Below are 11,584 nucleotides of genomic sequence, written 5' to 3'. Positions count from 1 at the left end.
GTGAGCTCAAATGTGAAGGGTCCTGGCGCACCCAAAAAAAGTGTCAAAGGAAGCCAGATTGGATATGGCTACACACCTATCACATCACATCAGAAGCCAAACGTCATTGACAGAAAAATTGTTGCATCTCGTTGTTGTGTTGTTGTCCTCCAGTGGCTAGCTAGCAATTTCCTAAATTAGCCATGGATAGAAATAGGGATTTGGACTTGTGGTTATACATAATTCTCCATACTGGTCAATGATTATAACAGCGATTCTATACCAACCATAAATACAGACATAGTGCTCCTGGCCTGAGAGTAGGGAAGTTCAACATATAGCTAGATGTAGTAGGCTAATGTCAATTAACTGGCCTGGCTTTTCGTTGCCCATGAAAAGAAATTAGGCTAGCGAGCAAACATTTTACTGTTAGCCAGGTAGCCTAAAAGTGTGTACTGAACGACAGAGTCATAGATCATTTAAATCAAATCAAATTTTATTAGTCACATGCTCCGAATACAACAGGTGTAGACCTTACAGTGAAATGCTTACTTACGAGCCCCTAACCAACAATGCAGTTAAAAAAAATATTGATAAGAAATAAAAGTAACAAGTAACTAAAGAGCAGCAGTAAAAAACTATTGTGAGACTATATACAGGGGGGTACCGGTAGAGAGGCAATGTGCGGGGTTACAGGTTAGTTGAGGTAATATGTACATGTAGGTAGAGTTATTAAAGTGATTATGCATAGATGATAACAACAGAGAGTAGCAGCGGTGTAAAAGAGTGGCGGGGGGGTAGCCATAGTCTGCAAATAGTCTGGGTAGTCTGGGTAGCCATTTGATTAGGTGATCAGGAGTCTTATGTCTTGGGGGTAGAAGCTGTTTAGAAGCCTCTTAGACCTAGACTTGGCGCTCCGGTTCCGCTTGCCGTGCGGTAGCAGAGAGAACAGTCTATGACTAGGGTGGCTGGAGTCTTTGACAATTTTTAGGGCCTTCCTCTGACACCGCCTGGTATAGAGGTCCTGGATGGCAGGAAGCTTGGCCCAAGTGATGTCCTGGGCCTTGCCTTGTGGTCGGAGGCTGAGCAGTTGCCATACCAGGCAGCTGCCATACCAGGCAGTGATGCAACCCATCAGGATGCTCTCGATGGTGCAGCTGTAGAACCTTTTGAGGATCTGAGAACCCATGCCAAATCTTTTCAGTCTCCTGAGGGGGAATAGGTTTTGTCGTGCCCTCTTCATGACTGTCTTGGTGCGTTTGGACCATGTTAGTTCGTTGGTGATGTGGACACCAAGGAACTTGAAGCTCTCAACCTGCTCCACTGCAGCCCTGTCGATGAGAATAGGGGCGTGCTTGGTCCTCTTTTTCCTGTAGTCCACAATCATCTCCTTATTCTTCACGTTGAGGGAAAGGTTGTTGCCCTGGCACCACACGGCCAGGTTTCTGACCTCCTCCCTATAGGCTGTCTCGTCGTTGTCGGTGATCAGGCCTACCACTGTTGTGTCATCGGCAAACTTAATGATGGTGTTGGAGTCGTGCCTGGCCGTGCAGTCATGAGTGAACAGGGAGTACAGGAGGGGACTGAGCACGCACCCCTGAGAGAACCCTGTGTTGAGGATCAGTGTGGCGGATGTGTTGTTACCTACCTTTACTACCTGGGGGCGGCCTGTCAGGAAGTCCAGGATCCAGTTGCAGAGGGAGGTGTTTAGGCAACATGAAAGAGGATGACATTGGCGTTTCTCTACAAGTAGGGTGAGTCAACATGTTTTTTGTACTTGCACGCACACACACCACACACACACACACACACACACACACACACACACACACACACACACACACACACACACACACACACACAGAAATCAGTATCATGGACAGCCAAATATTTAGCTTACATTGACTGGACTAAATAGTTGTTGGTACCTTTTAGTTGTTACTGTATTATTAGATGATGTTGAAATGTTGAATTTGAAATGGTGCTGGAATAGTGGAGGCAGTGCCTGTTTTCTTTGCGACTTGCGGTAACTCTCCGTGGTTCTAAATCAATAGTTGTTTAATAGTCTAAAAATGTCGGAAATAATATTAACTTGTTTGACAATGATGTAGGTCATGTAACGGTTTGTTACATGCAAAATATTTTGTGGAGTTCACAGGACAGATGTTGCTCTTCAGTTTTGTGATGGAACAAAGGTGTGGTTGAATTTATTCTGCCACTGTGTCTTCTTATTGTCTCGGCCTATATATCACGGTGTCGCAATTATCACAACACATAGGTTGTAATATGGCTTTTTTTTCCTGGCATGGTTTCAGCAGTGATTTTACCCACGCACCACTATTGCAAAAACGTTTGACCTAATACTGTGTTAAAGTGACATTATTTACAGTGGCATTGTTTCAAGTCGCTAGTGATCCATTTATTAAAGTGGCCAGTGATTGGGTCTCAATGTAGGCAGCAGCCTCTCTGAGTTAGTGATTGCTGTTTAGCAGTCTGATAGCCTTGAGATGTTTTTCAAGCTGTTTTTCAGTCTCTCGATCCCAGCTTTGATGCACCTGTACTGACCTCGCCTTCTGGATGGTAGCGGTGTGAACAGGCAGTGGCTCGGGTGGTTGTTGTCCTTGATGATCTTTTTAGCCTTCCTGTGACATTGGATGCTGTAGGTGTCATGGAGGGCAGGTAGTTTGCCCCCGGTGATGCACTGTGCAGACTGCACCACCCTCTGGAGAGCCTTGTGGTTGAGGGAGTTGTAGTTGTCGTACCAGTCTGTGATACAGCCCGACAGGATGCTCTTGATTGTGCTTCTGTAAAAGTTTGTCAGGGTTTTGGATGACAAGCCACATTTCTTCAGCCTCCTGAGGTTGAAGAGGCGCTGTTATGTCTTCTTCACGACACTGTCTGTGTGGGTGGACCATTTCAGTTTGTCTGTGATGTGTACACCGCTGAGGAACTTAAAACTTTCCACCTTCTCCACTGCTGTCCATTCGATGTGGTTAGGGGGTGCTGGACAACCAAATTGAAGTCAAATTGATTGATGAAATCGAAGTGTGTCAGCTGTATGGTGATTTACGATTCATAACTTACATTTTACCAGTACTACCAGTAGTAGTAGGCCAACCGATAACACCACAATGTAATGTGTTTGAAGTGATGATGCGCCGCCGAGAACAGCTAGCATGTCCAGCAAAGTACATCGCCAGTGGCACGCACACACTTCATGCAGATTAGCAGGTGGGGGCTTTTTGTGGCTAACAGACGAGACAATCGAAGGAGTATGCGGTGAGCAAAGTACTGGGCTCGAATTTAGTCACGCTTACTCTATATAGATAGATGCTTCTAATTGTGCATGTTATAAACCAACAAAATTCAAATGGCACTCGCACATCTGAGCAATCTTTTTTGCAGGTGCATGGTAACAGTTGAACAAGTAGAAGAAAAAGGAAACCGCACACTGCTCTTGATAGTATCACTGATCTTTAATAAGCTTACGTATCGGCCTCACGGCGTTCGTCAGAGCTTTTGTGAGTTTTTTTTTAAATGAAAGAGATTCTAGGCCCAAATTTCACAGCCATAGACAACACGATCAATCAGTCCATTGGGAAATACAGAGACTTTCTACAAGCAACAAAGATCAATAAATATCAACGAGACACAGAGGACTACCAGCTCAACCAGGTGTACGCATGGGAAGGCCCAAGGACAGGAGCACGGAGAGGCCGACGTAGGGACGCACCACTGATCAGGGGACGCAGATACGCAGAAGTGGGAGGACATGGAAACTTGGACACAGAGGCATCCACTGAGAGCGAATTCCCTACAGAGAGCGTCTCCAGCTACCATTGCACACAGTCTGTTTTTTTAGCCCTGGAAGCAACACAAGGCTCCACGAAAGAAAATAAACGATGTAGGAGAGACAAGCGGTCGAAGAGGGGACCAGAAACACAGGCCGTGGACACGGAGCTAAAGCAGGACTCAGTAATTAACCTCTCCAAAAAAGACCTTACTGACGCGCAAGTCTCAGTCTTATCTAAGGGCCTCTCTTTCGTACCTACATGCAGATAAACCATTCGATACGAAAGTAGATCTGTTTAAATTCTTTCGCAAATTTAATTTAAGCATGTGTTTTCTCAAAGCACTGTTTTGGGCCTAGAAACAGATCAAAGAACTGGTACCCATTTTAAGCCCAAAAGCAAATTCTGTCCTATGGTTAACAAGTCCTCGATTAATACCTATTGTAGGTTAGTCGAACAAGAAGCCATGTCAGTATATACGAGACAAACAAACCACATTCAGAAGAATCTCACTAGAACAGAAGAACAGGCACTTAATGAATTATGTCACAACTTCCGCCGAAGTCGGTTCCTCTCCTTGTTCGGGCGGCGTTCGGCGGTCGGCGTTACCGGTCTTCTAGTCATCGCCGATCCACCTTTCATTGTCCATTTGTTTTGTCTTGTTTACCCACACACCTGGTTTACATCCCCTCATTACTTGACGTGTATATAACCCCCTGTTCCCCCCATGTCTATGTGTGGAATTGTTTGTTGTAAAGTGTATGTGCACTTCTGATTGGTTGTAACGGGTTATTTCAACACATATTTTGTTGTTCTGGGTGCCGTTGGTTTTGCCTCATGAAACTTGCTCACAATTTGGGAGACAGAGATACTAAGGAATATCCACCAACAAACTTTATTCTAGAGCAGGCTGAATATGTTTTGACGTTTAACTATTTCAGGTTTGATGATGAATACTACCTCCAAACGAATGGAACATTGATGGGCTCCACATTCGCTCCGAGCTATGCTAAACTTTATGTGGGTCTTTTTGAAGAACGTTTTGTTAATAATGAAAACGAAAATACATTTTTGAATAAAGTCCTGAAGTGGTATCGATATATTGACGACATTTTTTTGCATATGGGAAGGAACGGGAGAAGAGCTGTCAGACTTTATGCCATTACTCAGTGACATTGACCTCAATCTCAAATTCACCATTGACTGTGACACTAAACGTGTTCATTACCTCGATATGTGGATTGAGAAATCAAATGGAACCCTGTTAACAACTCTGTATAGAAAAGAAACGGACAGAAATACTCGATTACAGGGGGACAGCTTCCATCCCGAGCCATTAAAAAGAGGACTTCCAAGAAGCCAGTTTTTTCAGACTGCGCCGTATATGCCAGTCCACAGAGGATTATCTAGAAAAAGCAGCAGAGATGCGCATTAGGTTTCTAAGAAGAGGCTATTCGCCACAATGTGTGGATAAAGCTCTTAAAACCTGTTGAGGCCAGGGGGCAGGATCTTATCCCGGTATTGGGATTCATTGTCATGTGACCATGGCGGGGAATTCAAAACTGCAAGAGTAATCATTTCAAATAATCAAATAATCAACTATTTTCCTCCATTTGAAAGATATATCTCCTAAATCTAACCACGCTGTCCGATTTTCAGAGGCTTTACGGAGAATGCATAAAGTTAGGTTATGTGAGGAGAGTACATTGACAATAGCTGCGTGTAATGTTTAGCCAATTCAAAGAAGGGCATCAACAGACAGAAAACTAGCTAGAATTATGCACTTACCTTTGACAATCTGCATCAGATGACACTCATAGGACATTATGTTAGACAATACATGCATTTTTAGTTCCATCAAGTTCATATTTATATCCAAAAACAGCATTTACAGTCGCGGTGAAATTCAGAATTTTTTTCGGCTCGAATGCTCCCAGTGAATCCAGCATTACAAATCACGGAATTACTATTCGAAAACATTGGTAAATTATAATATTGTCATTCAAAGAATAATATATTATCATCTCGTAATTGCTACCGAATGGCCAGATCTCAAAATAACTTTACTGGGAAATCACATTTTGCTATAAACTGGGTACTATGCTAACAACATAAGCTAAGCTATAAGCTATGCTAAGCTAAGCTATACCGTTAGCATTAGCATCATCTAATATCGATAATAACATTCTAAATATCCCCTTACCTTTGATTATCTCCATCAGAAGGCGCTGCCAGCGATCCCAGGTCCAGAACAAATGTGGTTTCTTTTGACAAAGTTCATAATTTATGTCCAAATAGTTAGCGTTCAGTAGGCTCCCACAAAATGAGGTGGGCAGTGTAAAGTCACGCCGAAAAGCTAAAGAAAACCTAGTAAATAATCTATTTACGTTTGTTTAAACATGTCAAACGTTGTTTAGCATTAATCTTTTGGTCAATTTTTAACGTGAAACATCAGTAAACATCAGTAATAGTTTCACACAACCTATCAAGTGTCTAGAATAAACGATTATGACAAAGACACTCTCCTCAGATTTATGCGCAGGCGCAAAAAATGAAGTGATGACGTGTCAACTTGTAAGCATTCTAATTCGGTCTGTATTCATCACAGATGCATCAAACAACTTTATAAAGATCGCTGACATCTAGTGGAAGCCTTAGGAGTTGCGAACTGAATCCTTTCTCACTATGGTATCTATAAAACAATGACACTAAATAGTACAGCCACAAAATTCTCATTTTTTTTAATCTATTTTTCTCAGGTTTTTGCCTGCAATATGAGTTTTGTTATACTTACAGACACCATTCAAACTGTTTTAGAAAATTCAGAGTGTTTTCTATCCGAATGTGTTAATAATATGCATATCCTAGCTTCTGAGTTGGTGTAGGAGGCAGTTAAAAATGGGCACATATTTTTTTCAAAATTCTCAATACTGCCCCCGTGGCCCGTAGAGGTTAATTTGGCATTGGGAAAAACACGAGATGAACTTCTACAAAACAGACCCGCTAAAGCTAAACAACACTCCGTAATGTTCACAACCACATATACTTTGAACTCGCGAAAAGTGGAAGATGCGGTCAATAATTATTTTATCATCGGACCCAGTTTGCCAGCTGAATTTAAAAATAGACCACTTATTGTCTATAGGAGAGGTCGCAATTTACGCGATAAATTGGTTCATGCCAACTGCCAGCCACAAAAGAAAATCAGCCAGGCTCTTTTCGCCCTCTTCCAAATGGTAGCTATAAATGCAGGGTGTGCGCACAGTGCAACAATATGATGAAGTGTGAATGTTTCTGCCACCCACATACAGGAAAACGGTTCCAAATAAATGACATTATTACATGTTCCACCACCCATGTTATTTACATTATTAAATGTCCATGTTGGCTGTGCTATGTAGGTAAAACCTCTCGTTCTCAAACAGAGAATCAGTGAACATAAAAGTTAAATCAGGAGAAAGGACAGGGATTATCCAGTAGCAGTACATTTTCATGACCCTAAAGCATGACATTTCTACCTTTAGATTTTGTGGCATAGAGAAAGTTAAGATATCAGACAGGGGAGGTGATATTAATAATACTCTGAGCAAAAGAGAATGTTTTGGGATTTTCACCCTCCAGACATTATTTCCTAAAGGTCTTAATGATGAAATGCCTATGTATGTTATCTTGTAAATTTGAACATGAATTATGCCCCTATTTAAGATGACTCTGATGTTTTTCGTACGATGTACCCAATGATTTATGAAAACTTGCTCGGTAGGTCTATGTCCTCATTGTGGTTTTACAGACGCGTTTAATACGTCTTATTTTCACACTTGATTCGAATATTTATTGGATATTGTTATATTTGGTAGCACTTATTTGTTTTGTTTTTCCTTCGCCTCCAACCCCTTTCGATGCGTGGAACGGATGTGGGTGGGGCTAGGTCTACATAAACCAACAACAACAAAAAAATGTGATGATGAAAGGTTATAGTCTATGGCTGGATTTATGTATATTTTTCCAATGCTACATTCATTTGACAGACCTATCTTGATTGACCCTCTTTCTACAAGGCCTAGTCTATGAGAGGCCTAATCATACTTGAATGAATATTTTGTTAACGCCTAGGCTATAGAGATGCATTCAGGTAATGAACTCGTTATTATGCATCAACATTAGTTGTGCTTGCAGTTGGAGAGCTCTGGAGGAACTGATGTTAGTCTATTACTACTGAGATCTGAGACCTGTCAGGACTGAAGTATGATCAGCTTCTCCCAACTAAAAACCTTCAGTATGTTGTTGTTGATTGTCACGACTTCCGCCGAAGTCGGTCCCTCTCCTTGTTCGGCGGTCGACGTCACCGGCCTTCTAGCCATCGCCGATCCACTTTTCATTATCCATTTGTTTTGTCTTACACACCTGGTTTCAATCCCCCAATTACTTGTTCATTATTTAACCCTCTGTTCCCCCATGTTTGTTTGTGAGTAATTGTTTGTATGTTATATGGTCCGTTATGTGGGCTTGCTTTATTGTATTGTATTTGTCGATTTTTTTAGTAAATTACATGTATTTACTTATATCTGCTGTCCTGCGCCTGACTTCTCTACACAAGCTACACACAGACCTCATTACATTGATGTAGAGCTCAGTACATTGGTCTGGAATGTGTCTAAAGACTTGCTGAGGAAGGAAGTTAAGGTTGTTGTGAGAGATGTCTAGGACCCTCAGATGAACCAGTTTCAGAAAGTAGTTGATGTACTGTATATAGTATCTTATCCCTCCACAGCATATCTAAACGGCTACCTTTGAATTCCATCTTCTTCAGAGAAGGGCTTTCCAGCTCTGTGTTGGGGGAGGTGGAAATATTATTGTAGTTCGTGAGTAATATCTTCAGATTGGTCAAATTGTTGGTGAGATTCAGCATATGGGTCAAACCCTCAGATTCAAACTAATGGTCGTTGTGGCTTATGTTTCACATAAACTAAACTTCTCAGTTCCTGAAACGCTGAGCAATAGAAAATGTCTAGACAGTTAGATGAGAAGTGAAGATACTTTAAGTTAGTGAGATAAGTGATCTCGGAACCATTTAGACTTCGGCTCATCGAATTTCCATAGAGATTTAGGCATCTAATGTTAGCAAGGTTCAAGAATCTGGAGTGAAGGAAGAATATGTTATTCCTGCTCATATCCAGTTTTTTCCCAAACTGGCTGCACAGTTATTAACGAATGAATTCAGTGTCCCAGCCTCCTTGTCCTACTATTTGCAGCTGCATGCATACTCATCATATCTAAAACAATGAATCTCTCTCACTTCTCCTTTGTGGTAGTGCTCAGCATCTGACATTGGGGAGACATTTAAGGCTTCTCCAGAAAAATCAACAGAATTACCACTTTGAGAAGAGGACGATATGTTATTGTCTAATACATTTATTATTTGGAAGCTTTTGAGCTCCATTAAAGTGCTGAGGTTGGTCATTTTGATGAAGTTGGTGCCCAGGTCAATGACCTTGAGGTTCTTTAGAGGAATCAGTGTCCGGATGTCTGCATGGGGCAGTTGTTGGAAGACAAAGCCCCTGAGGGTGAATACTTTCAGGGATTTCAGGAAGGAGAATGAGTGATTCGGGTTCAGAGTAGCTGGGTACTTCTGCAACTCGTAGTTAAAAGACAGGTCCAATTATTTGAGGTTGGTTAGAGCTCGTGGGAAGTTAGCATTTGCTATCTATCTAGCTAAAACGTTAGTTGAGAGATCAAGAACTCGCAGGTCTGTACAGTTCTGAAACCACGCCATAAGTACATATGTGAGGAAGTTACTACTGCAGATGTGGTATCCTCAGTTTGGTCAACATTTTAAAAGCATTTTAGTTAATCTGAAGTTGTGAATCGTGAGGGCATGGAACACAAGGAAATGGTGCATTGTAACAGCGTGGGCAGTTTCCACTTACGTCAAGAATCTCAAATTGGGTAAAATTATTAAAATCTTGTTGTTATAGAGATACAACTCTCTGAGACTTGTTGGTACTTTTTGGGGAATGTAGGATAGGTTATTTGACTTGAGGGATAGAAAAGTAATGTTACCAAGCTGTAGAAACGCACCCTCCTTAATTTGAAAGGAAACATTACATGGGTTACGATAGTAACATTTTGGACCCAAATAAAGAATCTGTACATTAGTGATGTCAGAGAGGTTATTTTTCAGAATGGTATATATTGGATTCACCTCTAGACTGAGCAGAATGAGGTTCGGAGGGAGACCCTTTGGGATGCTGGAGAGCTGATTCCCATCCAGATACAGAGCCTTCAGATTCCTCAGGTCTTTGAAGATGTTGTTCTTGATGGTCACATTCTCCGTGCACATGTGGTTCTTGTGGCCGATCTTACAGCGCATGTCGATCACCATGATGTTCTCCAGGCCCTGTAAGGAGTGGAGTTGATGTAAGGGATGTGGTTGATGGTGAGGGTTAGATTGGTGGTGTTTTTGGAAATGTCATTTTGGACCTCCAGGAGTCCTCTCTCAGTGCAGTCCACATTGACCCCGCTCCCGTTGGTGGCCAGGTTGACGTCACATGGCAGAGTTTTTGGGTACCAGCCTCCAGCTGCCAGCACGAAGAAGCACCACAGGCCCAGCAGCATCACCACACACACCTGGAGGGATATACACTCTGTCCTCTGACAGGGGGAATAGGACAGTGTCATTACTAGAGGGGTAATGATAATGAGTTTTATTGCCTCTTAAACCACAGGACACAACAAGTCTAAGATTAAAATTCACTGCTCCAAAAAATATAAAAGTATAGAAAACAATCACTTCTGTTTGCTGGGATTCAAATAAATTGTACATGACAGTGGCACACCTCAACAAAGCAATTGTAGATGGTTGGTTAACATATTAAAAGGTATTGAGGGCATTTCCCCCCCACAAAAAATATTCTGATTTTATTGACCTTTCCTATGTTGTAGACATAAAACTAACAGATCTATGCTTAAATATTTTCTTTAAAATATTTTGTATTAATGTTTTCGGACATCACCAGTTTCTTCTTTTTTTATCAATCTTTTTTTTTTCTCTCCACCAGCAGAAACACAATAGATGTACGTACTCAAGTACTTTATATTCATGAAATGTTCAGTGCCTTGCAAAAGTATTCATCCCCCTTGGCGTTTTTCCCATTTTGTTGCATTACAACCTGTAATTTAAATAGATTTTTATTTGGATTCCATGTAATGAACATACACAAAATTGTCCAAATTGGTGAAGTGAAATGAAAAAAATAAATAACTGAAAAGTGGTGCGGGCATATGTATTCACCACCTTTGCTATGAAGTCCCTATATATGATCTGGTGCAACCAATTACCTTCAGAAGTCACATAATTAGCTCGCATCCCGTTAGCAGGATCAACAGCCAGTGAAAAAATCAGAGCGCCATATTCAAAACCAAATCTAATAATTTCTATTTCTCAAACATAGGACTATTTTACACCATTTTATAGATACACTTCTCCTGAATCGAACCACGTTGTCCGATTTCAAAAAGGCTTTACAGCGAAAGTAAAACATTAGATTATGTTAGGAGAGTACATCGACAAAAACAACCACACAGCCATTTTCCAAGCAACTAGTATGCATCACAAATACCCAAAACACAGCTAAATGCAGCACTAACCTTTGACGATCTTCATCAGATGACACTCCTAGGACATCATGTTACACAATACATGCATTTTTTGTTCTATAAAGTTCATATTTATATATAAAAACAGCATTTTACATCGGCGCGTGACGTTCAGAAAACATTTTCTCTCAAATACTGCCGGTGAATCAGCGCCACAA

The 11,584-nt window shown here is 41.3% G+C and overlaps 1 pseudogene; it reads right to left on the bottom strand.

The window, feature by feature from the left end:
* Nucleotides 1-9,006: 9,006 nt before the first annotated feature.
* LOC115155963 (toll-like receptor 7) lies at nucleotides 9,007-10,668 on the bottom strand (annotated as a pseudogene).
* Nucleotides 10,669-11,584: the final 916 nt, after the last annotated feature.

This window comes from Salmo trutta, chromosome 20 (genome assembly GCF_901001165.1).
Source record: "Salmo trutta chromosome 20, fSalTru1.1, whole genome shotgun sequence".
Classification (NCBI taxonomy): Eukaryota; Metazoa; Chordata; class Actinopteri; order Salmoniformes; family Salmonidae; genus Salmo; species Salmo trutta.
This window is presented reverse-complemented; position numbering and strand designations above follow the sequence as displayed.